Source organism: Delphinapterus leucas, chromosome 12 (assembly GCF_059928025.1).
Source record: "Delphinapterus leucas isolate spDelLeu-1000000601 "Yukka" chromosome 12, BTC_Dleu_Yukka2, whole genome shotgun sequence".
Lineage (NCBI taxonomy): Eukaryota > Metazoa > Chordata > Mammalia > Artiodactyla > Monodontidae > Delphinapterus > Delphinapterus leucas.
In genome coordinates this window covers 87,998,375-88,024,934 of record NC_143140.1, presented here as the reverse complement: position 1 = coordinate 88,024,934, position 26,560 = coordinate 87,998,375, and the positions used below count along the sequence as shown (strand labels likewise).

Here is a 26,560-nt window from a genome sequence, read left to right as displayed (position 1 = left end):
TGGTAAAAGGGACAAATTCCCAGAAAGACACAGATTACCAAAACTGACTTAAGAAGAAATAGAAAACCTGAATATACCTATAACAAAAAGATTGAGCTGATAATTTTTAAAACTTTTCACAGAAACCCAGGCTAGGGTAGCTTTACAGGTGAATTCTAATAAGCATTTAAAGAAAAAGTGATACGAATCCCTCACAAACTCTTCAAAACATAGAAGAGGGAATACTTCCCAATTCATTGTATGAGGCTAGTTTACCTTGATACCAAAGACGTCAAAAGAAAACTACAGATCAACATCCTTTAAAGTCATAGTTGCAAAAATCCTCAACAAAATACTAGCAAATTGAATCCAGCAACATATAAAAAGTATTATGGGGCTTCCCTGGTGGTGCAGTGGTTGAGAGCCTGCCTGCCGATGCAGGGGACACAGGTTCGTGCCCCAGTCCAGGAAGATTCCACATGCCGCGGAGCGGCTGGGCCCGTGAGCCATGGCCACTGAGGCTGTGCGTCCGGAGCCTGTGCTCTGCAACGAGAGAGGCCACAACAGTGAGATGCCCGCGTACCGCACAAAAAAAAAAAAAAAAAAAGGATTATGTATCATGACCAAGTGGGATTTAGCCCAAGGATGCAAAGTTGTGAAATCTGAAAATCAATCGATGTCATATACCATATTAATAAAATAAAGAAAAAAACCTGATCATCTCTATAGATGCAGAAACAGCATTTGACAAAATTCAATTTTTTAAATTAAAGCAGCCAACAATACTGGGAATAGAGGAGACCTCCCTTAGCCCTATAAAAGGCATTTAGGAAAACCCCACAGCTAACATTATAATGTAATGTGAAAGACTGAATGCTTTTTCCCCCTAAGATCAGGAGCAAGACAAAAATGTCTACTCTTGCCGCTTCTATTCAACATTGTACTGAAAGTTCTGGCAATGGCAGTTAGGCGGGAAAAAATAAATAAAAGGCATCTAGCATCCAGATTGGAAAGGAAAAGTAAAACTATCTCTAATTGCAGAAGACATGGTCTTGTGTACAGAAATTTTAAGGAATCTACGAAAAGACTACTAGAACTAATAAATGAGTTCAGCAAGTTTTCAGCCTATGAAATCAATAGTATGCAAAAGTCAATTGTATTTCTATACACTAGCAGTGAACAATCTGAAAGGAAATTAAGAAAGCTATTTTATTTATAATAGCATCAAAAGGAATAAAATACTCAAGTATAAACTTAACCGAAGAGATGCAGAACGTACATAATGAAAACAACAAAACTGATGAAATTAAAGACCTAAATAAATAGAAAGCATTGTATGTTCATGTTGGAAGACAATATTGGAAAGATGGCAGTGCTCCCCAAAGTGAGCCGCAAATTCAATGCAATACCAATCAAAATCCCAACAGTCTTTTTTTCAGAAATGGAAAAGCCTATCCTAAAATTCATATGGAATTTCAGGAGAACCAAAAAAAAAACCTAAACAATCTTGAAAAAGAAGAGCAAAGTCATAGGACTCACACGTCCCAATTTCAAAACTTACTACAAAGCTACAGTAATGAAAACAGTGTACTGTGGGATAAAGATAGATGTATAGATCAACAGAGAGTCAAAATAAACCCATACATTTATGGCCAATTCATTTTAACAAGTGTTCAAAACTATTCAATGGAGAAAGAATAGTCTTTTCAACAAGTAGTGCTGGGACAACTAGATATCCACATGTAAAAGAATGAAGTTTGACCCCTACTTCACACCATATGCAAAAATTAGCTCAAAATGGATGAACTCATATGGATTTAGCTCAAAGACCTAAATGTAAAAAGCTAAAACTTTAAAACTCTTGGAATAAAACATAGGAGTATAATTGTGTGACATGGGTTAGAAAATGGTTTCTTATATATGACATCAAAAGCATAAATGACAGAAGAAAAAAATAGATAAATTTGATTTCATCAAAATTTTAAATGTTGTTCTTCAAAGGACACCATCAAGAAAGCAAAAAGCCAAACCACAGAATGGGAGAAAACATGTTCAAACTGTATACCTAATAAGGAACTTATATCCAAAATATACAAAGAACTCTTAGACATTTTTCCAAAGAATTTAAACAAATGAGCAATGAGCACATGAAAAGGGTTCAATGTCATTAGTCAACAAGGAAATACAAATCAAAATCACATTTTTATACTACTTCATACCCACTAAGGTGGCTAAAATCAAAGCCAGACAATAGCAAGAGATGATGAAGATAAAGAGAAATTGGAAAGCTCATTTGCTGCTGGAATTGTAACATGGTGCAGCCACTTTGGAAAACAGTCTGGCAGTTTCTTAAAGTGTTAAACATAGAGTTACGTATGACCCTGCAATCCACTCCTAAGTATTCCATTTCTCCACCCAGGAGAAATAAAAACATATCCACACAGAAATGTGTACATGAATGTCCATAGCAGCATTTTTCATAAAAGCCAAAAAATGGAAAGAATCTAAGTATCCATCAATGAATAGATAAACAAAAAGTAGTATATCCAAACAATGCAATATTATTTGGCAATAAAAAGAATGAAGTGCTGTTTATATGCTATAACATGGATGAAGCTTGAAAATAAATTATACTGCAGAAAGAAGCCAGTCATAAGTCGCATTATGTCATTCTATTTATATGGAATGTCCAGCATAGGCAAATCCTAGAGGCAGAAAGTAAATTTGTGGTTGCCAGAGGCTGTAGAGGGTGTAACTGGAATGCCTGCTAATGGGTATTAAGTAATGAAAATGCTCTAAATAGTGGTCATAGTTGCACCGAGTGGTACACTTTAAATGGATGAGTTTTATTATATGTAAGTTATGTCTCCGTACAGCTGGCATAAAAAAGTTAATGTTTATAAAGATGACCTTGAAGCATCAAAAAATTAGTGAAATTATGTTCAGTGCATTCCATGTAAGATTCTTAGTGTGTAATGCTCTATAGAAAAAAATTGAAGATCAGACAACTGCACAATTTTGCTGTCCACAATAATTTATTCTTCAGTCTTCCTGGATAGATGAAAGACTGTTTTTCTGCCCCAAATATGTTCAGTAATTGAGGCTTCCTGTAGATAAACTAGTTTTTGCTGTCGCACAAAGAAAGAGCACCATATTCTCAGTCTTTTGAATGGTTGTTCCTTCAGATATACCTACCTTAGGATAAAGAGTTCCATGAAAGAATTTCAGAAGAGCAGATTTCCACCACCCAATAAGTAACCAATAACTAAAAAGCTTTCCCCTTCAAAACAACAAAATATACATAGGGAAAAAACCCAGCAAACATACTGCTTTTAATTTTCTACAAGTGGAATTGTTTTTTTGCAAATATTCTTTGCTGACTTAGGGTATATGACTATATCTTAGTCATTTAGGAAATATTTAAATCCATTAGGAAATTCCAACTGTCAGAATAGTAAATATTTTTAAAATTCCAAAAAAATAAAGAAAAACTTAAAGTTTTAAACCCTAGAGATGGCTGAGATACAATACCAATTTATTTACAAGTCAATCCTTCTTGCCACATTATGGTTTCTAACCCATTCTACTATGAGTTCACTGTGAGTCTACCAGAAGAATTTCTGCATTTCAAGGTGAAAGAATTTTCGTAGCCATCAAAATTAAGCAAGCAAAAAAAGTTAATGATTTATGGCAGGACATTGGTTATGTATGGATTTCAGGCCCTAAAAATGAGTTGAAGACCATCTAATCATAGTACAGAAAGAGACTTGAGAACCTTTCTAATCCTGTGGATCTCAAAATTCGATTCAGTCCACAAAAACTCTTCATTAAGCATGGCAAACGTCGAAAAATAAGGACAACGCTATGAGTTTTTTATTTAAAGATCTTTAATTCTGAGATTATATTTGGGAAGGGGGTGATGAAAGAAATTGAAATAAAGGTAACAGACGGTAGTTGCTTGGGATTTTTCCCTCTACATGTGCATTCTTAAACTTGTTTTTTAAAAGTTATGAGTTTGTGGAATCTAAAAATGTAGGAATATTTGTCCAGACCTCCCTCATCTCTTGAGTAGGGCACCTATATTAATAACTCATGACAATTCCTATCCTATAAATGAAACTAGCAAAAATTCTTTTCATTGGGAGTGAGAGGAGGATTGAAATTTTACTTTCTATTATCACTTTCAAGATCTATAGACTTTTTTTTTTTTTTGTGGTACGCGGGCCTCTCACTGTTGTGGCCTCTCCCGTTGCGGAGCACAGGCTCCGGACGCGCAGGTTCAGCGGCCATGGCTCACGGGCCTAGCCGCTCCGCGGCATGTGGGATCTTCCCGGACCGGGGCACAAACCCGTGTCCCCTGCATCGGCAGGTAGACTCTCAACCACTGCACCACCAGGGAAGCCGCTATAGACTTTTTTATTGAAGTGTAATTGATTTACAATATTATATTAGTTTCAGGTGTACAACGTAATGATTCAATATTTTTATAGATTGTAATTCATTTAAAGTTATTATAAAATATTAGCTATATCCCCTGTGCTGTACAATATGTCCTTGTAGCTTATTTATTTTATGCATAGCAGTTCGTACCTCTTAATCCCCTATCCCTACCTTGCCCCTCCCCTCCCCATTCTTCTCCACACTGGTAACCACTGATTAGTTCTCTATATCTGTGGGTCTGTTTCTGTTGTGGTATGTTCATTCATTTGTTTTATTTTTTAGATTCCACATATAAGTGATAACACACAGTATTTGTCTTTCTCTGTCTGACTTATTTCACTAAGCATAATACCCTCCAGGTCCATCCATGTTGTTGCAAATGGCAAAATTTCATTCTTTTTTATGTCGGAATAATACTCCATCATATATATACCAGATCTTCTTTATCCAGTCATCTGTTGATGGACACTTAGGTTGCTTTCATATCTTGGCTATTGTAAATAATGCTCTATGAACATTGGGGTGCATGTATCTTTTCAAATTAGTGTTTTTGTGGGGTTTTTGGATATATATACCCAGGATTGGAATTGCTAGGTCATATGGTAGCTCTATTTTTAGTTTTTTAAGGAACCTCCATACTGTTTTCTATAATGGCTGCACCAACTTGCATTCCCATCAACAGTGCACTAGGGTTCCCTTTTCTTCACATCCTTGCCAACATTTGTTATATGTGGTCTTTTTGACAAAAGTCATTCTGACGGGTGTGAGGTGATATTCATTATGGTTTTGATTTGCTTTTCCCTGGTTATTAGTGATGTTGAGCATCTTTTCATGTGTCTATTGGCCATCAGTATGTCTTCTTTGGAAAAATGCCTATTAAGGTCTTCTGCCTGTTCTTTAATTGGGTTGTTTGTTTTTTCTATATTGAGTTTTATGAGCTGTTTATATATTTTGGATATTAACGCCTCATCAGTCATACCATTTGCAAATATTTTCATATTTTCCCCCTTTCTGTAGGTTGTCTTTCATTTTGTCAATGATTTCCTTTGCTGTGTAAAGGTTTTTAAGTTTAATTAGGTCCTATTTGTTTATTTTTGCTTTTGTTTCCTTTGCCTGAGCAGACAGATCCAGAAAGATATTGCTATGAGTTATGTTAAAGAGTGTTCTGCCTGTGTTTTCTTCTGTGGTTTCAGGTCATACATTTAGGTCTTTAATCCATTTTGAGTTTATTTTTGTATGTGGTATGAGAAAATGTTCAAATTTCATTCACTTTCCAGTTTCCCCAGCACCAGTTATTGAAGAGACTGTCTTTTCTCCACTGTATATTCTTGCCTCCTTTGTCATGAGTTAATTGACCATAATTGTGTGGGTTTATTTCTGAGCTCTCTATTTTGTTTCATTGATCTGCGTATCTGTTTTTGTGCCAGTACCATTACTTTTTGAGTACTGTTGCTTTGTAGTATAGTCTGAAGTCAGGGCATGTGATACCTCCACCTTTGTTCTTTTTTCTCAAGATTGCTTTGTCTATTCAGGATCTTTTCTGGTTCCATATAAATTTTAGGATTATTTGTTCTAGTTCTATGAAAAGTTTGATAGGGATTGCATTAAATCTGTAGATTGCTTTGGGTAGTATGGACATTTTAACAATATTAATTCTTCCAATACATAAACATGGGATATCTTTCCATTTTTTTGCGTCATCTTCAGTCTCCTTTATCAGTGTTTTGTAGTTTTCAGAGTATGGGCCTTTCACCTCCTTGGTTAAGTTTATTCCTAGGTATTTTATTCTTTTTGATGTAATTTTAAACAGAATCATTTTATTGCTTTTTCTTTTTGATAGTTCATTATAGTGTACAGAAATGCAACAGATTTCTGTATATTAATTTTGTATCCTGCAACTTTACTAAATTCTAATAGTTTTTTGGTGGAGACTTGGAGACTTCAGGGTTTTCTATATAAGGTATCATGTCATCTGCAAATACATGACAGTTTTACTTCTTCCCTTCCAACCTGGATGACTTTTCTTTTTCTTGTCTGAGCGCTGTGGCTAGGACTTCCAATAATATGTCAAATAGAAGTGGCAAGAGTGGATATCCTTGTCTTATTCTTGATTTTAGAAGAAAAGGTTTCAGCTTTTCACCATTGAGTATAATGTTGGCTGTGGATTTGTCATAAATGGCCCTTATTATGTTAAGATATGTTCCCTCTATACCAACTTTGATAAGAATTTTTATAATGTTGAATTTTGCCAAATGCTTTTTCTGCATCTATCGAGATGATCCTGTGATTTTTATCCTTCATTTTGTTCATATGGTGTGTCAGATTAATTGATTTGTGGATATTGAACCATCCTTGCATCCCTGGAATTAAATCCCACTTAATCATGGTATATGATCCTTTTTAAATCTTGTTGAATTCTGTTTGCTAATATTTTGTTGAAGATTTTTGTATCTGTATTCATCACAGATATTGACCTGTAATTTTTTTGTTGTGTCTTTGTCTGATTTTAGTTATCAGAGTAATGGTGGCCTTATAGAATAAATTTGGGAATGTTCCCTCCTCTTCAATATTTTGAAATAGTTTGAGAGGGATAGGTATTAGCTCTTCTTTGTATGTTTGGTAGAATTCCCCTGTGAAGCCATCCAGTTCTGGACTTCTGTTAGCTGGGAGGTTTTTTTGTTTGTTTGTTTTGTTTTGTTTTTTTTGCGGTACGTGGGCCTCTCACCGCTGCAGCCCCTCCCACTGCGGAGCACAGGCTCCGGACGCGCAGGCCCAGCAGCCATGGCTCACGGGCCCAGCTGCTCCGCGGCATGTGGGATTCTCCCGGACCAGGGCACAAACCCGCGTACCCTGCATCGGCAGGCAGACTCCCAACCACTGCGCCACCAGAGAAGCCCCACTTTGCTGTTGTTTATTCCATTATTTTATTTCATTGAGACTATTTGGAAGTTATTAAACATTACTAAAAAGGAAAAAGATCACCTATAGTCTCACCATCAAAAGCTAATAGGAGTTATCACCTATAATATTTTCTTCCAGTCTTTTTTTTTTTTTAACATGAATGTGTATGTTTATAATTCCACCAGATTGGGATCATGTTGAATATAGTTTCATTTTCTGCTGTTATCATTTAATCGCTTTTGCATTTCACACTTTATTCAGTATTCTTCACAAACAGTACCTAAAGTGCAATTACTGGTTTAACGATGTCCTACTGTTGGTCCTTGAAGAACTTTAGGCTCAATACATATTGATGTTAACTGCTTTCCAGAAAGATTGCCCCAGCTTTTTTTTTTTTTTTTTTTTTGCGGTACGCAGGCCTCTCACTGTTGTGGCCTCTCCCGTTGCGGAGCACAGGCTCCGGACGCGCAGGCTTAGCGGCCATGGCTCATGGGCCCAGCCGCTCCGCGACATGTGGGATCTTCCCGGACCGGGGCACAAACCCGCGTCCCCTGCATCGGCAGGCGGACTCTCAACCACTGCGCCACGAGGGAAGCCCTGCCCCAGCTTTTTACCCACCCATCAAGGTCAGTGTAATTTGGATGTTATATTTTTACCTTCTTGAAATAAATCACCTTTAAGCTAAAAGGCAAATAGGAATCTCAACCTCCAGTAATGACAGAATAAAACCTGACTGGAGAACTCCCCACAGAAAGCAACTGTAAGCCCTAGACATAATACAAAAAGCAACTATCTCAATGAATTGGAGAGTGAACAGAGCAGACAAAATTTGGTGGAAAGGACAAGCTCAGAGTAGGAGAGGAGGGAGCTGCACAAAGTAAGTTCCCTGTTTTATGGCTTCTATTCTGGGGTTAAACGTGGTCTATGAGTAGTGCATGGTCTTGGAGGAGGTGCTAATTGAAAACAGCAATCTCTTTGGCCAGAGAATCATGGCCACTGAAGAGAGCAGAGGAATCTTGGAAGGGAAAGAGCAAGAAAGGGTTCCACCAAATGTGTCTACTCACATCTGAGTGACCTCTGAACCATGTATATATAAACCAAACTGAGCAGCTCATCTAAGGACAAAATATCTGAACTGAGACTGGAACTGTCACCCAAAAAATAGATTTTACAATTCAAGCACAGACAAGATAGTTGCCTGCTTAAACAAAAGAAACAATCATGTGAGAAAAATAAAAGAATCCAGAATTTCCCCAATTTAATATTTATCATTACTGGGATACAGTCGATACCTACTTGTCATGTAAAGAACCAAGAGAATGGAGCACATTCTCAAGGTAAAAGAAAATCAACTGAGTCCAACAGCAGGATGCTCCAGATACTGGGACTAGAAGACAGTGATTGTAAACTGCTGTCTCCTTCAATGAAGTAAAATAAAATATGCTTTCAGTAAGTAAAACCTAAGAAATATCAGGAGAAAAGTAGAAATGATTAAAGAAAGAACAAAATGACATTCTAGAACTGAAAAATACAATTTCTGAAGTTTTTAAATTATTGGATGGACTTAGACAAATGGAGATGACAGAGTCAATAGTATACTTGAGAAATCCATAGAAATTATTCAGTGTGAAGAACAGAGAAAGAAGCGAAAGATATCAGATTGTCAGTGAACACCAAGCAGAATAAACAGGAAAAATTTCACACCAGGGCACATCATAGTCAGACTGTTGAAAGCCAAAAATAAATAGCAAATGTTGAAAGTCATAAGAGGAAAATGACACATTACATACTGGGGAAAAATGATTTGATTAACAAATGAGTTCAAATCAGAAACTATTCAGGCCAGAAGAGAATGGACCAACATCTTTACAGCGTGAAAGAAACAAATGACCTGGAAATATATACCCTTCAAGAATAAAGGTGAAATAAAGACATTTTTAGACCAAAGAAGACAATTTATCACCAAGAAACCTACATTTCAAGAAATGCTAACAGAAGTTCTTCAGGCTGAAGGGAAATGATACCAGATAGAAAGTTGGATCCTCAAAAAATAATAAAGAGGATGAGAAAGGATAAATATCGAGACATGTAAAAGATGATTTTCTTCTTTTTGCTTTTTCCACTTTTAAATTCTTTATACAGTATAAGTCTTATAGCTGTTTAAAGCAAAAATTATAAAAATTGTCCTTGATAATAATTAAATGTTTACTCAGCAAAGGTTTATGAGTACCTTTGAGAACAAAATTGCATACTTAATATATGCCAGGCACCATATCAAGCCTTTTTGCATGCATCAATTTAATTATCACAACAGTCCTATAAGATAAGAATTCCCATTTTACATTAGAGGAAACTGAGACTGTGAGAACTTAGGTGACTTGCCTGTGGCTGGCCTGCTCGTTCACAGCAGAGCCAGTACCTGATTCCAGTTCTGCCTGATCCTCAAGCCCAGGCTCTCAACTCCCTATACGGAGCTGCCTCCCATCTATTTGGACTATAAGGTATGAGACACATCTGGAAATACAAAATGCCAGAAGAGAGATAGAGACCAGAGCCTGCAGTGCTAGTGGGAGGAGAGGTCAATGTGGACTGCAGAGAAACAGGGAAACCTTTAATGAAGAGGGGGAGATTTTAACAGGGCCTTGAACAATGGTTAGGGTTTGTATTGGCATTAAGGTAGGAATAAGCAAAATATTTGGGAAGGAAGTATGGGGTTAGTAAGCCTACTAGACTTACACTAACATTTCATGGTGGAAACCAGTATGAAATTGGTTTAGAAAAGGAAATTGGAGGGAATCCCCTGGCTGTCCAGTGGTTAGGACTCCAGTGCTTTCACTGCCGAGAACGCAGGTTCAAATCCCTGGTCAGGGAACTAAGATCCTGCAAGCCACGCCAAAAAAAACAAAAAAGAAAAGTAAATTAGAGCCAGGCTAGAAAAGCTTGGATATATGTATAAGGTATAGCCATGTGTCTGTGTCTGTGTATTTTATATATATATGTATATAAAATCATATCAGAGGCACTTTTCCAAACCTTAGACACCTCACTAGTATAATCAATCCTCTCTCTTTCCTTCACACCCACTTCTTGAAACAGGGACTGCACTTGTCCTCGCATTCTTACCTCCTACTGTTTTCAAACCCATGGCAATCTGGATTTTGTCTTCATCACTCCCCTGAAACTGGTCATCCTAAAGTCTCCAGTGATTTCTCAAGTTTCAGATACAGACTTGCTTATCTTACTGACTTTCACAATAATTAACATTCCTAAGCCCTCCTGTGTGAAGCTGAAGCTAATTCTCATGTGTCTCTGTCTTGGTCTGTCCCATGTGCGCTTCTCCCTTCCTTTCTCTGCTAGTAGTCAGTGTTCTTCAAGGTTCTCTTCTCTCTCATCTCTCACTTAGTGCTTCTACTCCCCAAATCCCAGGTAATCTCATCAACACCCACGACTTCAACCCACCTACACTCTGATGAGACCTCGGGCCTAAGCTCCAAATCTATATCTCTAACCATCTCTAGATAGCTCTGTCCAGAACTATGAACTACTTCCAAGTTATCAAATTAGCCTGCCAGAGATTCATGGATGCTGGTAAATTTTGACATAAGACTCCTGAGTTGGAGACATAGGGTGATATGTTACCCACAGCAAGAGTTGTACCCAGAATATCAGCGTTTTTGTGCTGGTTCTGGAGCTCTAGTTCCCACAAGGCAAAATGAAGGCCAGATGGAACTTGCACATGCAGTGAGTGGCCTTATGGGAGAGGAACGTGAGCTTAGAGAACTCCAGTCTTCTATAGTGGGCAGCAAGCATGCCTGCTCTTTGCTCCAGAGGGAGACACTATCATTTTCTTCAAAAGTTGTTCAAGTGTTTTGGGACTTCCCTGGCAGTTCGGTGGTTAGGACTTCACCTTCCAATGCAGGGGTTGCAGGTTTGATCCCTGTTTGGGGAGCTAAGATCCCACATGCCTTGTGGCCAAAAACCCAAACCATAAAAGAGAAGCAATATTGTAACAAATTCAGAACAGTCCACATAAAAAAAAAAAAAAAAATCTTAAAAAAAAAATGTTGTTCAGGTTTTCTTCAAAGGTTATTTGCTATCTAAACACCCCTGGAAAGACAGAGTCTGAAACAGAGGGCAGTCCATGACTTGCTCTCAGGATGCACAGAAACTCAGGTGACTCACAGAGAACTGTTTCTTTACAAGTTCCATTTTGCTTTCACACCGGCCTCTCAAATGCAAGACATAGTTAAACAAATTCATCATCGTCTTCTGAATTGGTTCCTTTCTGTCTTCACTGTATTGAATTAATGGTACAACCCACCGTTGGTTTCCTTACTTCTGTACATCAGTGTAGGCTAAAAGCTGAAATACTTAAAAAGAAATCCAAACATCTCAATGGCTTAAACCCAATAAAACTTTACATTACTCTTATGTAAAACCCAGTTCAGATGTTCCTGGGATGGTGACTCTCCTGAGAATCTCCCTTACAAAAAAATAAATCAAATATCCAGGCTGTTCCTGTTTTGTGGCTCCACAATCCTGTGGCTTCAGGGTCTCTTTGGCTTAATCACATGTGCAGTCATTCAACTCGACAGCGTTCCCTCTCCCGTCATTTTCTTCTAGACCATTGCAACCACTGCCTCCAGTCTTAGCGTCCTCTCACTTCTACTCTGGCAATCCATCAGAACTTTAGATCTGATTGTGTCACTTTCCTCCTGAAAATCCTTCATTGTCTTAACCATAGTGTACAAAGTATAAAGTCCAAACTCCTTAATAGGACATGCAGGCCCTCTGTGATCTGGCCCCTTCCTATCTTTCCAGGCACATTTCCCATGACTCTCACACACATAACCCTTTGTTCTCACCAAATCAAATTACTAATGATTTCCTGATTTTTATTTCCTCTGGTTTGCTTCTCTGCTTTTGCACGTGTTGTTCCTCTTGCCTATAAACCTCCCCCAACCACTGCCACACACACATATGTGCACACATACACACACACCATTTGCCTGTTTAGCAAACTTCTCATCCTTAAATACTCAGCTAAAGTGTCCCCACTTCATGAAGCCTCTGCCTTAGGACTGTAGCGTTCTGGCAGCACACATACCAGCCTGAATATTACTTACGGGAGAAAAACTTAGAAACAGGAGTAGTGAAGTGCAGAGTTTCCCCATTCTCCATCACAGTCTGGGGGAGCTGACAGGGATTGAGCAGAGCTGGAATTAGACTCCAGGAGAGAAACCTCAGCCCTGTGTTACGACATGCATCTGATCAGTTGCATAATAGGGTAAGTATTAGACCCTCCCCTAGCATGATCAGGGTCTGAGATCCAGGCCTTATAGCTGCGGCTCTATAACGTGGTGGATCCGTGATTTCCAGCTCTGATCTGCCACTCAGCATTCCATCAGGACTGACTGCAGTGCCTTAAGCACTCAGCTATGGCCAGTTTCCTTAGCGCAGATTGAAGATCCCAGTGGTCTCCATGGAAAGCCAACTCTATCTCTGAAAGGCCAATTCTGCAGAGGCGGAGTCCTGGATAGGTTGACCCCTACCTCAGTTCACCTTCCTACATGCAAAAGCTGCCTCATTCCTTGTTCCATCAGCATCTCATGCCATTTCACTCACGAGGACTGAGATGCCAGTCCTTGACGTACTCTAAAGAAGCATTGCAGAACAGACTAGAGGCCGTAAGGTCCAGATCCAGGCAAGAAGACAGGTCACAAGATCAGAGCCAGCATCATGGCTGTGGCACCTGTGTCCCATTGCTTTTATAGGGGCTCGAGCTTGATTTAATGCCCTGTTGTCACTATCTTGAAATTTTTAATAGTTTTTACAGGGGCGCCACATTTTTATTTTGCATTGCAGCCACAAACTAACGTAGCCAGTCCTGTGCAGGGTGTTCCTGGAACGTCGGAAACAAGCGTCCTTCTCATTCTTACATGTGGGAGGCTGACTGCTCTAGCTCACTGCTGGGTCGGTCCATACTCAGCGTGACGTGTTGGCCAGTGGGCAGACAGGCACACCCTTGGGCAGACAGCACAATGTCAGGAGTGATCCTCTTATCCAGAACCACCCTGGCCAAGGAAGCAGGCCAACCTGCTGGGTCTTTATGCCTTGGAAAATCTCACTGGCTCTTTGTCGAAGCACAGCTAACAGATCGCTATCACTGTTGTCAGCTCAGTTACCCCCAGCCAAGAATGAAGCCACTTGAGCAATTGTGGTGTCTCCTGTATTCCACCGGAATATTCCACCATCACAGGAAGGTTGCTCACTCACACTGGGGCCGGGGGCCAGCTGCTCTTGATAAGTGTCACGTGTAGTCACAGGGATCAGTTGGTCAGTGGCCATTCTCCCCAGCAGTGGGCACAGCGATGCCATGAGAATGGGCTCTCTGAGGTCAGCAGTGTTGCCCTCAAGCATTCTCCAGTGGCGTCCCTGTCATCCTGGCAGACTGAGCATGGCGTGCTCAGTCCCAGGGCCAAAGGTCCATTGCTGGCACTATGTTACCTCAGATTCAGCCCCCATCACGTGGTGTTGTCACTGTTCATCAGCCAGTTTCTACCACTAGACCGTGAGCTCCCTGAGGACCGAGATACGCTTTACATTCGAATTTTCGGATCCACATCGTGGGCATCAACAAATGTCCACCACGTGAACAAAACCAAGGAAGGATTAGCCAACATTCGTCTGGCTTAAACTTCAACGAAGCTATTACATCAAGCTCACTTCATTTAATTGTTTTCCTTATTTTTCCGACCCCTTGGTTTGCCGGTACCCATTCTTATAATTCACCTCAACTCATACATTCACACTTGTAGTGTATGAACAGTGCTTGCCCAAATGACCAACGCCTTGTTTACTTTTTCATATACCTAGTAATATTTTTGTGTCAACCAATTTTCATGCTTTCCTATGACTTTGGTTTTTCCTAAATTTCTAGTATCTGATCACTTTTTTAATAAGATGAATCAATAAGATACACTCTTTCGGATGCTGTTACTAACCTTAAAAAAAACTCGTTTCAAAAGTAATTTTGGCAATTAAGTTAATCTGTGACTCATTTTTGTTAGTTACCTTGTTGGATAAAACTAAGTTACTCAGTGCTTTAAAGGTAAACTTATTAACTGCCTCTTGGTTGAGTTTCTGGGTTCTTTGTAATGCAGTCATGCCACAGGGTGGTAAACTGGACTCCGCTCTCAGGGGTTGCGCTGAGGCCGCTGAGAAAGAGGCAGGAGGTGCAGGGGCGCTTGGAGCAGGGCCCCGAGGAGCTGCAGGGAGCCAAGTACCCCAGAGTGGGGGTCCTTTGGGGGTGACTGGGGTGCTGTGCAGTTTCTAGGCGGGAAAGAGGCTTCCCGGGGACCACTCAGGAGTTTGACCTACAATCCCTGGAGTTGGAGTTAATTGCCGTTGAAGGGTTTATAGCAGACTTTAAGAAGTATCACCAAATAATAAAGAATGGATTTACACAGCATGTCATGAGTGACATGCTGCTGGACAGGAGCATTCAGACGCCCCTCAGGACATTCTAGGGCAGGACCTAGCATGCCCCTTGTTCCCGCCTGTCCCACAGACCAACAGCTCGGTGACGTGAGCATCTGGCTGGCAGGCCCTCAGAGCCACCCCAGCAGCCGATGGCAGAGCCCGCTTCTTCGGGCAGTGTGGGTGCAAGAGTCAAGCCCTCACATCCGCCGTCCAGAGGGCCCTGATGGCAGAGCGCAGCTGCCCACCTTGGGGGGGGGGGTCTCCCTCTCCCTGGCCCGGGCTCCGAGGGGAGAGAAACAGGCGTTCACAGCAAGCTGGGGAGACTGAGGGAGAAAAGGAGGAGGGGCGCGACACACCACCCCCGGGCCTCTGCCACCCCACTGCAGACCAGCAGACCTGAAGCTGGCTGAGTCCCGGAAGGGGAGGCACTTCCGGTTGGATGAGAGTCTGGATTTTGACCGTTGCACTGCGTTAGACTCAGTTATTAAACTGGAGGTTTAAGTGCCTTAAGAGTGACCAGGAAAGCTCTAGAAGCTGCCCAAGATTTCATCCAAGAAGCAAGGAGAAACAAGTCCACAGAGAGGGCTTAACGAGCCAGTGGGGGAAGAATGAGGTTGTGTTCTGCCTGCCTTGCCTCAAGTACAGCTTGCTCAGTACTCTGCTATCACTGTGTAGGAGTAAAGTGTATTCATTAAATGCCATGAAGGTCAACTTCTCGACATCGCCACCCTGTATAGATTCTTTTGTTCTATTGCGAATCATTTATCTTTCTCTAAACATAACACAAAGGAAATGCAAACACACATGTTTACAGAGCATTGAGTTTCTAAGCAGACATACAGCCAGCTTGCGATCTTGCCCTAGTAAAGCTGAATACTTTGGCAGCCAGCAGCGTTTCAGCAGGTCCCTGAATTGTAAGCGAAGCCACCGTAATCAATAGAAAATATCAGGTAGTGACTTCACATCTTTTATTCTCATTCCTTTTAGGAAGAGTCCTTAGAAGTTTAAAAGTTTACCAAAATAACAGGAATACATAGCATTTTGCACAATGCTGAACTGAATCAATTTAGTTAAGAGGGTTCTCAGTATTTATCTTCAAACTACTATATCCAGTTATCTGTTTTTTAAAAATCTATCAGAAAAAGAGAATGGAGTTTTTAAATATAAAATAGTAAAGCTAAATAAAAGGCCCTCCTATAAAGCTTGAGTTCCTTGACAGCTGAACCCAGTGAGTTCAGAGGAGACAGGATAGGCCACGCTGGCCTTGGCAGTAACATCGTGAGAACTCAGCACCGGTGTGCTAATGTTGCATCAAGGAATGCTGTGACCCCGCTACTGTTAGTCTGCTTCTCTAGAACTTCACTTCAGACTCTGAAGTAATAAAACATTTGAGTTTTATTTCCACGAGGTCTAGGAATTATTATTTAGTAGGTGGCTCAGCCTGATGGGTCATCCAAGACCATTCTAGCACATAATGTGTGTGTGATGAATGTTAATTTTTAATATAAGAACAATACTGAATAAGAACTATTGCCTTTAGCCTGACACACCAGAACTAAACCGACTATATCTTATAGACGGATGTATTTGCTGTTGTTATATTAATACCTCTATACACATATAAGGGAATGCTACTTGTGATATCTTTGTCTGGATTTGGTAGTAAAGTGGTGCTGGCCTCATAGAAAAAGTTCAGAAGTATTCCTTCCTCTGCAAATTTTTGGAATAGTTTCAGGATAGGTGTTAACTCTTCTCATTTAGAGAAGAGTTTAGTTTTGTAGAATTCACCCATGAAGCCACCTGGCCCTGGACTTTTGTTTGTTGGGAGTTTTTAAATTACCGATTCAATTTCATTACTGGTAACTGGTCGGTTCATATTTTCTGTTTCTTCCTGGTTCAGTCTCGGGAGGTTGTACCTTCCTAAGAATTTGTCCGTTTCTTCTAAGTTGTCCATTTTATAGGCATATAGTTTTTCATAATAGTCTCCTATGATCCCTTGTATTTCTGTCATGTCGGTCGTAACTTCTCCTTTTTCATTTCTCATTTTACTGATCTGGCTCCTCTCCCTTCTTGATGCGTCTGGCTAAAGGTTTATCAGTTTTGTTTACTTTTTTTCAAAGAACCAGCTTTTAGTTTCACTGATCTTTTCTATTGTTTTTCCTGTCTCTATTTCAATCATTTCTGCTCTGATCTATATGATTTCTTTCCTTCTCCTAACGTTGGGTTTTGTTTGTTCTCCTTTCTCTAGTTGCTTTAGGTATAAGGTTAAGTTGTTTATCTGAGATTTTTCTTGTTTCCTGAGGTAAGCTTGTAAACCATAAACTACTGAGGGAATGGTATTTGAGGTGCACCTCTTTTAAAGAATTATGCTGAGAAATAACATAGTACTTTCAAGACTGAAATCGTACTACCTACTCCCTGAAGGCCAATTGAAAATTGTGTATACCATGTATACCAGCTTAATTTTTCTCTGCTCTTCAGTCTGGATTGTGGAAACTTTCATTCTGGCTTCTGTATTATGATGTCTGGTCAAGGATAAAATCTTCTGGGAGAGCAGGAGAGGGCAATAGTAGTTTTTAAGAAAGGAATGACCTCAGATTTGCAGTTTGAAGATAATTCTAGCAGAACTTTAAAACAGATTTTCAGTATGACTGGAAACAGGAAGGTACAATCCCAGTTGTCCAGACAAGAGATAGTAAGGTATTGAGAGGGTGGAAAATGAAAGCAAGGGACAGTTATGAGAGACAAAGCTGAGAGATTATAGATGAAGCAAAGTCTGTAAGTTAAGAATTTAAGAGAAGCTGAAATCAAATTCAGGTGAAGAAATTGGACAAATTAATTGCTCACTGAGTCTCAGTTTTCACATTTCTAAAATGGAGATTTAACAATATATTCCCTCAGCCCCATCACAAGATTTCTGTAAAAAAATAAAATAGGTAAATGTCAAATGGCTTTGTAGTTTCAAAAATGATCCACAGATATTTTTTCTTATTATCTCTTGAAATAGATTTTTAAAATTTGTGTGCCAAAGCAAAAATATGTCACCAACAGATTGAGCCGCAGCCACTTGTGCAATAAATACACACTGCATGCTTGCTATGTGCTAGGAACTACTATTCTAGACACTGAGGTTCCAGCAGTGATCAAAACAGACCAGAGGCCTGCCCTCATGAAGCTCCCACTCTAGTATCAAAAGACATAGGAACAGCCTTTGGGAACCTACCCTGCTTCTGAGTAGAGACAGTGAAAGACGAGAAGATAGTGGAAGTGCCTGTGACAGAAACAGGACTGAAAGGAACTGCTGGTTTGCAGGGAAGGAACAGGGCGGCTGTGATTTGGAACCTGTTCAGGCTGTGGGGAAACATCCTCGTGGAGGTATGCAAATAAGCTGTTGGGGTGACAAAGAAGAGTTTGGGCCAGAGAAACTGGACTGGTTTGTGGGCACCATCTCATAAAGGTGGTAACTGAAAGTGAAAGAATGAATGAGATCTTGGAGAGTGAAAGAGGAGAGAAATTCACAGGGTGATAGTTGTGGAATGCAATTAATGGACAGGAGGAAGGAAGAGGAGGCAGTGAAAGGAACAGATGATATGACAGAAAACCTGGAGGAAACCTGAAGAAATGGGATAGTAGAACAGAAAGTTGGATTTAGCTTCTAAAAAAATCATTGTAGGATTCCTTTAGGCAGCCTTCCATCTTAATTTAAAATTAATTAAACTTGGGCTTCCCTGGTGGCACAGTGGTTGAGGGTCTGCCTGCCGATGCAGGGGACACGGGTTCGTGCCCCAGTCTGGGAAGATCCCACATGCCGCGGAGCGGCTGGGCCCGTGAGCCATGGCCGCTGAGCCTGCGCGTCCGGAGCCTGTGCTCCGCAACGGGAGAGGCCACAACAGTGAGAGGCCGGCGTACCGCAAAAAAAAAAAAAAAAAAAAACCAAAAAAATTAATTAAACTTGTAAAAATCACACTTTATACAGACTCTAGATATACCTCAACTTCATCTAAGAAAACCATACCTGAATTTTTCACATTTCTAGACCAAAAGTTAATAGTCATAATAGGATACTTTAAAAATACGTAATTCTCTAAAATGAATATCAAAACGTGACTAATTAGTTTCTGATATAAGTTGTCAGCAGTTCTTTTTATGATTTATTTAACATAGTACCACATTTCATCATTCACAGCATAGTTGTGTATTACAATTTTGCTACCACACCTCCCCGCAAAAAAGAAATGCTGGAAGTGATAAGCTGAATAATGGTTCGCCCGAAGATGTCCACATCCTAATCCCCAGAAACTGTAAAGATGTTACCTTTCATGGCAAAAAGGACTTTGTAGATGTGACTAAGTAAAGGATCTTGAGATGGGGAGATTAACCTGGATTATCTAGTTGGGCCCAATGTAATCACAAGGGTCCTTTTAAGAGGAAAGCAAGAGGGTCAGAGTCAGAGAAGGTGATGTGACAGTGGCAGCAGAGGTCGTAGTGATATGCAGCCACAAGCCAGGGATTGTGGGCAGCCTCTAAAAGCTGGAAAAAGCGGGGAAATATATTCTCCTCTGGAGCCTCCAGAAGGAACCAGCCCTGCTGACACCTCAGTTTTAGCCAACTGAAACTAATTTCGGGCTTCTGACCTCCAGAACTGTAAGACAGTAAACATGTGCTGTTCCAAAGTCACGAAGTGGTCATTTGTTATAGCAGCAATAGGAAACTAATATGCTCAATAAACATTCTTAGTGGAAGAGAGGACTTTAAAGTCAGATGAGTTAATTGTCAAAATTCCTAAAACTTAAGGGATTACTTTCATAAACTGTCTAAAAACAAAAACAAATAATAGAAAACAGACCTATGCTCTGGACTGCACTAATAATTGACATGCCTACTGTCATGTTGTTACTGATGGCATAGTGATTGCCACCAGCAAGTCCGCTCCAGGAGAATTTTGTGTATGTACGATATTAGAAACCCTTGTTGTTTTACTTTTCATATTTTTTCAGATTCATATGATGGCTTTTCTTTTTCCAAGTTCAATTACTATGCAAGAACTTGACCCTTTATAATGTAGAAAATACCGGATGTAAGCACCAGGTCAGTGGTTGCTCCCTGTGCTATCCCAAGTTGCTCTCCCACACAGCCTTGCACACAGCAAGGGGGTGTTCAGTGGGTGTCTGTTGAGTAAATGAGCAGTGTGAAGCCCCGTCAGGAGCACTGCACTCTTGTCCTGGCCCCTGCCTGGCGGCTGTGGAAGGGGGAAAGCCCTTCCGTTCTCTCATTTCACTTTCTTCATTTGTCGAGTGAGGGCCTCAACTAGATCTATGTAAAGTCTCTTCCAAATTCCTGAATACTGTGAATGACGGCATCATGCTCACTCTTGTTTACTTCTCACAGGCAGTGATGGATGTAAAAGATTGTGTCAAAAATCCTCCACCATTTTCATTTGTGACCCTCCCTCAAATGCCCACTTTTTTTTTTTTTTTTTTTTTGCGGTACGCGGGCCTCTCACTGTTGTGGCCTTTCCCGCCGCGGAGCACAGGCTCCGGACGCGCAGGCTCAGCGGCCATGGCTCACGGGCCCAGCCGCTCCGCGGCATGTGGGATCCTCCCGGACCGGGGCACAAACCCGCGTCCCCTGCATCGGCAGGTGGACTCCCAACCACTGCACCACCAGGGAAGCCCCCAAATGCCCACTTTTAAAGTCAATACCAATGTCATCTCCCTCAAGCCTCCTGAACATCCTCCAAGGAACCTTTTTTGCAGGGCTTGGACGAGCAGTGCAATGGGACTCCAGCCACAGCATCAAATGTGATAAGACTCCTGGCTGCTGCAGTCATAGACATTTGTAACAGACATTTAAGGGTGCCAAGTGCCCAGGGGGGAAAAAAAAAAGCCAAAAGCATGTGAGGCTTTGTCAGTGTGGAGAGAATAGCTAAGTGAATAAGACGTAGAGCCATGCTAAGCTCCCTGCACTCGGTGTGGCACTGCAGCCCCCCAGCTGCCCCAGATATAGTGAGCACTGTCATTATCCCCCTTGATACAGGGGGAACTAAGGCCACTGAAGCTGAGTAATTTGTCCCGAGGTCACATAACTATTCAGAGGCAGGGCCAGGATTCACACCCAGCAGGCTGGCTCCAGAGGCCCCTCCTACTAAGCTGGGAAAAGACAATCAGCTCTACAATTACCATCTAAGTGAATTAGCAAATAGGAAGCTTGCCTCTAGAAATTCTGTTTATATGCTGACTTTCGAGAGAGAACTGACATCGCTTAAAAAAAGAAATATCAGGGCTTCCCTGGTGGCACAGTGGTTGGGAGTCCGCCTGCCGATGCAGGGGACATGGGTTCGTGCCCCGGACCGGGAAGATCCCACATGCCGCGGAGCAGCTGGGCCCGTGGGCCATGGCCGCTGAGAAAAAAAAAAAAAGATATATCAGCATCTGGGTTTTCAGATTAACCCTGATGCCACTTTTCTGGTCATATTTAGACCTTATAGAACCTCAGAAAGTTTGTATCACTTTAAAATAAAAAGTGACTGCATTCACATACTGCACACAGGATTTAATTAGTTATAGAGCTAGTTCCACATAAATGAAGACAATGGTATAACAGTTTACATGACACTGAAATAGTGTAGTCTTCCCAGAAGTCAAGAGAGAACAGTTTGGTTTACATGTGTGTAACGTGTGCTTCCTTTTTTCTTTTTTTTTTTTAGTAGTATCCAATAAGTTGCTATGCGTGGGTTTTTTAGGAAAAAAAGGTATTTGTAAACAAATGAATATGCCCCCAATTTTAATGAAAAGTTATCATTTAAAAATTGTTTAAGGTTCAGGTTCCCATTCTTCAGTTAATACAGGCAACAAATATCCCTGAAATGACTCATCTACTTCTGATCATTAAAAAAAAATCTTATTTCTTCTACTTAGGAAAAATTTTTTAAATGTAATGGCAAATAAAAGCTGTCTATAGCACCTTAAGAACAGACTATACAGGGACTTCCCTGGCAGTCCTGCGGTTAATACTCCATGCCTCCACTGCAGGGGGCACAGGTTCCTTCCCTGGTTGGAGAACTAAGATCCCACATGCCACGCAGTGTGGCCAAAAAAAGAACAGACTATACAAAGGACTCATAAATACACAATACACAAATTTGTTATTTCTAATACTTTTTATTTCTTGTGTAGTACATGCTAAAATTATTCCTAACAAAGTCACAATAAGTGAAATATGTTTAGATGGCATACCTATATAAATTATAAAATAACTTTAGTAGATCTAGAGATTACAGTGTTATAATTGCTTCAATATTATTCATGTATAAAGTATTAGTCATTCCTTTAATAATGTTCATGTAAGTTCTTAAATCATCACGCATTGCTTTCTATTGAGGGCATGTCAGCTAACAATTTCCATTGGACTCCCTCAGCAGGGTCATGTTTCCTGTCCTAAAAAAGTGGGTCCCATGGAAAATCACGTTGTTTGGTCAGGGTTCTGGATTTTTTCAATGAGAGAACTGTCTTATATTCAATGTGCTTTTATATATTTTTATATATTGTGTATATGTAATTTTACAGATCTTTATCCAAGATCACTCTTCATCCTTTGCATCAAGAAGATTTTGACTACAACATTTTGAATCCTCTGTTTTCATTTTTTGGATGGAGGAAGAAGGGATAAACGAAAATGTGAACATTTCTATTTTGTGGTTGGTTTATCTATTCAATATAGATTCTTCATGAAACCCTTTTTTTGACACTATTGTTTTCACTCGTGAGTCAGAAAAAACATAAACCACTATCTACTCCTTCCTCCAACCAAAAAAAAAACAAAAACCCAACCTAAAAAGATAGTATTCAATAAGAAGAGGCATAAATATCGCCTGTCAAGCAGATGGCAGTTTTGTTAGTGGGATGGTCAGGGAGAAGCCAGCCGCACGTTTGAAGGAAGAGTCTAGAGTGCACGGCTGAACCACGGGGAGAAAACAGAGTTAGTCTCCATAGTGTGTCATTTATTTATTCAACAAATATTTATTCAGTACCTACTGTGTGTCAGCCTCTTGTTTGTGACTAGGAACACGATGGTGAACAATCAGATAAAGTTGCTACCCTGACTTTCACATCTCCTGAAAACAAATAAATAAAATTCTGCCCCCCTCATTTAGCAAACCCCATCAGCCCCATTATGATCATTATGAGATACACCTAAAAGTACTTTTCAAACAACACTTTTTTTTAACGTTTATTTACTTTTTTTAATTGGGGTATAGTTGTTTTACAGTGTTGTGCTAGTTTCTACTGAACAGCAAAGTGGAGTTCCCTGTGCCATACAGCAGGTTCTCATTAGTTATTTTATATGTATTAGTGTATATATATGTCAATCCCAATCTCCCAATTCATCCCACTCCCTCCCCCGCCAAACAACACTTTTTTCAGTGAGTATAAGTTGTGATTCAGCTGGTCTGGGTGGGGGCCTGGCTCTCATTTCTTTTAAAGCTTCCCAAAGTTAGTGGAATGTGCAGCCACACACACTGGTGAAAAGTTGAAAACCTCTAAGCATTGTTTCTTCTCTGGGTTCTTTCCTAAATGGTGGTTTCTTTCTTCTCATTTGACCCAGAATATACCTCCCAATGTTAACAGAAAAAATAGAATTGGAGCCACTGAATTAGGGACTGCTGCCAGACCCTAGCCATGCCTGCCAGCCTCCCAACCCCCAAAGAACAGCGGCTGGAGGGAGTGTGGGCCATAAACACAGTGCTGAGGGGAAGATGGTCATCACTGACCCCATCTGCCCTCCTTAGCCACCTGCTACGTAAAGTGTTCAGGTAGAAGTGTGGATAAGAGTTCAAGCCCCCTGGAGAAAAAAATGCCCCAAATCTGTCTTATTTATAATTAAAATGACTATAACAAAATTGTGTCTTATTTACTTTGGTGAATGGTAAAAACAATATTACAAAATTATATAAAAACAATCTCTTCCTTTTTATTCAGAAATTTAGGAGATATCTATTGATAGATTTTAAGAACATAGTCATGGATTTATTTTCAGGTACTATTGGCCAAAGCAAATATTAAAATATTAAAACAACATCACATAATAAAAATCAATGAAGTATGAATGCTTCAAGTTTAAATAAGTTATCTATTTTAATTGATCAGTTATTTAGTCTGATTGTTATAATATATATATAATTCCTACAGTGCTTTCATGTCCTGTAACTTGCTTTGGTTGAAAGTGTAATTTAATTAAAGGTGGTTTATGAGTTTCTAAGTTGATAATTAACCATAAACTGTAACGAATCTCACCGGGTGGGAAAGTCTCAAGGCGTGTACAGTGTGGTCTGACAATCCTGACATATGGCTTATCGACTGTAAACCTCATATCATGTTCTCTTAAAACTATTCCATAAGTTCCAAGACGTACTCAGTGCAGCATATAGTACTTTTTTAAGAATATTTATTTATTTATTTTGGCTGAGCCGGGTCTTCATTGCGGCATGCGGGATCTTTTAGTTGCGGCATGTGGACTTCTTAGTTGCGGCATGCATGCGGGATCTAGTTCCCCTACCAGGGATCGAACCCAGGCCCAGGCCCCACCAGGGTTACCCACTGAGTCTTACCCAGTGGACCACCAGGGAAGTCCCCAGCATATAGTACTTTTTTTTGTTTTATTTTTGTTCCTTTTGAATTTTATTTTATTTATTTTTTATACAGCAGGTTCTCATTAGTTATCCACTTTATACACATCAGTGTGTACATGTCAATCTCAATCTCCCAATTCATCACACCACCATCCCCCCCAGCCGCTTTCCCCTCTTGGTGTCCATACGTTTGCTCTCTACATCTGTGTCTCAATTTCTGCCCTGCAAACCGGTTCATCTGTACCATTTTTCTAGTTCCACATATAATACAGTACTTTTAAAAAACAGAATTGCTATGCTTCAACAGCTTCCAAATTAAGCAAAACTGATTTTATATTTTGAATTGCTGCCTGGGTGGGCAAAGAGGAGAATATAAACCCTAAATAGCCATCTGTACCTCTATGACATGTTTGGAATTTGTCAGAGACCACTAATAAACATCTTTTCTTCACTCATTCATTCCTTCAGCAAACATTTATCGGGCTCCTGGGTTTGCGAGATACAAGGATGCACGAGACAGACAGGGTACCTGCCTGTCCAGAGCTTAGACTACTTCAGTTTGTTTTACCGCAGGACAGTGCGCCAAGGCGCACAGCAATACCAGAAGGAGGAGCCCAGACAGGGATTTAGCCAATGTCCAGCATTGAGAACTGAAGTAACAATGGAGAGAGTTTTAATTTGGTAGTAATCTTAAAGTATGTCCATCTGGAGGCAAACAAATGGAAAGACATTTTGTAAAATTCAAATTATACTGTTTAAATAGCTAAAACTAGCATTTACAAATAACTGCACTTAGAAAGCGGGGAGGAGGTTAGTTCTTTGAAGCACTGTGCTGTTTAGGAGATAAGCAGGTGTAGGAGCACGTTCTGTATGATGTTTAGAAATATTGTGGATGTTGACTGCATTACCCATAACCCGATCCTCCCCGGAGACTTGTGCGAGGAGGCATCGTATTTCACCAGTGTCTTTTCATCAGCTTCATTGAGTTTACTGACTGAAGAACCAGTGTTGAGAGACACTGTAAACCACCTGCTAAAATATTCTGATACTTACTTAAGACTGCACCAAACACTCCCTGGGAACGGGGCGCTAAAGTCAGCACATTAACTCTTTCAGACCGAAGAGGCTGCATCAGGCAGATGCAGCAGTGCCTGGAAGCAGAGCAGTTAGGTTGATGCTGCAGGCTGCTCAACTCTGAAGCCCTTTGCAGAGCCTCTGAGATTCTGGGAAAGAGGCCTCAGAGGGTTTATTCAATTGAATTCAATTCCATCTACAGAGCAAGGTTAACAAAAGAACCAGTATAAGTTACCTGCTTCATCACAGAGAACATAGACAGAGGACCTGTGATGTTAGCCAAAGGGTCCAGGGCACTAAAGTATAGGGAACACAGGTAACTGAGCCTACTGCATCCACCATTAAATCTTTGGGACCAAAGATTCTGAAATTATGTAATAAAGCTCTGAGCCTCAACAGATTTAAAAATAATAGAATCAATGTTACTGATCTACCAACAAGACAGTCTAATCCATAACTTTGTTTTATAGCAATTTTATAAATGTATCATTAAAAAAAAAGTTTGAGTTCTTGCTTTTTCTGGTACGGAATAAAATTGGTCAGTAAATTTTTGGTAAGGAAGGTTGTGGGTCTAGTATTCTTAACTGAAATCAAAAGTAAATTGCAAAAATATAAATGAGGTTTTCAGTCCATTCTTTAGACTTGAGGTTTGAACACTGCCAACTGCCTGTCTTTCTCCTGTCATTAGTGGCGGAGTACATTCTTGGGGAATGATGTCAGCGGAGGGCTCTGAATGCTAATGGAAAATCACATTTTGTCCTTCTGAATTGTTAATGCAAAATGTTATTGACTATAATCAGCTATAAGCGATGAAGGAAAACTAAAAAAAAAAAAAATTACGGGGCTTCCCTGGTGGCGCAGTGGTTGAGAGTCCGCCTGCCGATGCAGGGGACACGGGTTCATGCCCCAGTCCGGGAAGATCCCACATGCTGCGGAGCGGCTAGGCCCGTGAGCCATGGCCACTGAGCCTGCGCGTCCGGAGCCTGTGCTCTGCAACGGGAGAGGCCACAACAGTGAGAGGCCCGCGTAGCGCAAAAAAAAAAAAAAAAAAAAAAA

At 40.4% G+C, this 26,560-nt stretch overlaps 1 protein-coding gene across 1 annotated transcript in view; it reads left to right on the top strand.

The window, feature by feature from the left end:
* Positions 1-26,560, top strand: part of RSPH3 (radial spoke head 3) — a 55,804-nt gene extending 29,244 nt beyond the window's left edge. Inside the window, 1 exon segment of the mRNA XM_089921683.1 lies at positions 1-26,560. This exon segment is cut by the window's left edge and continues 9,136 nt beyond it. The gene's annotated coding sequence lies outside the window, so the exon portion shown is untranslated.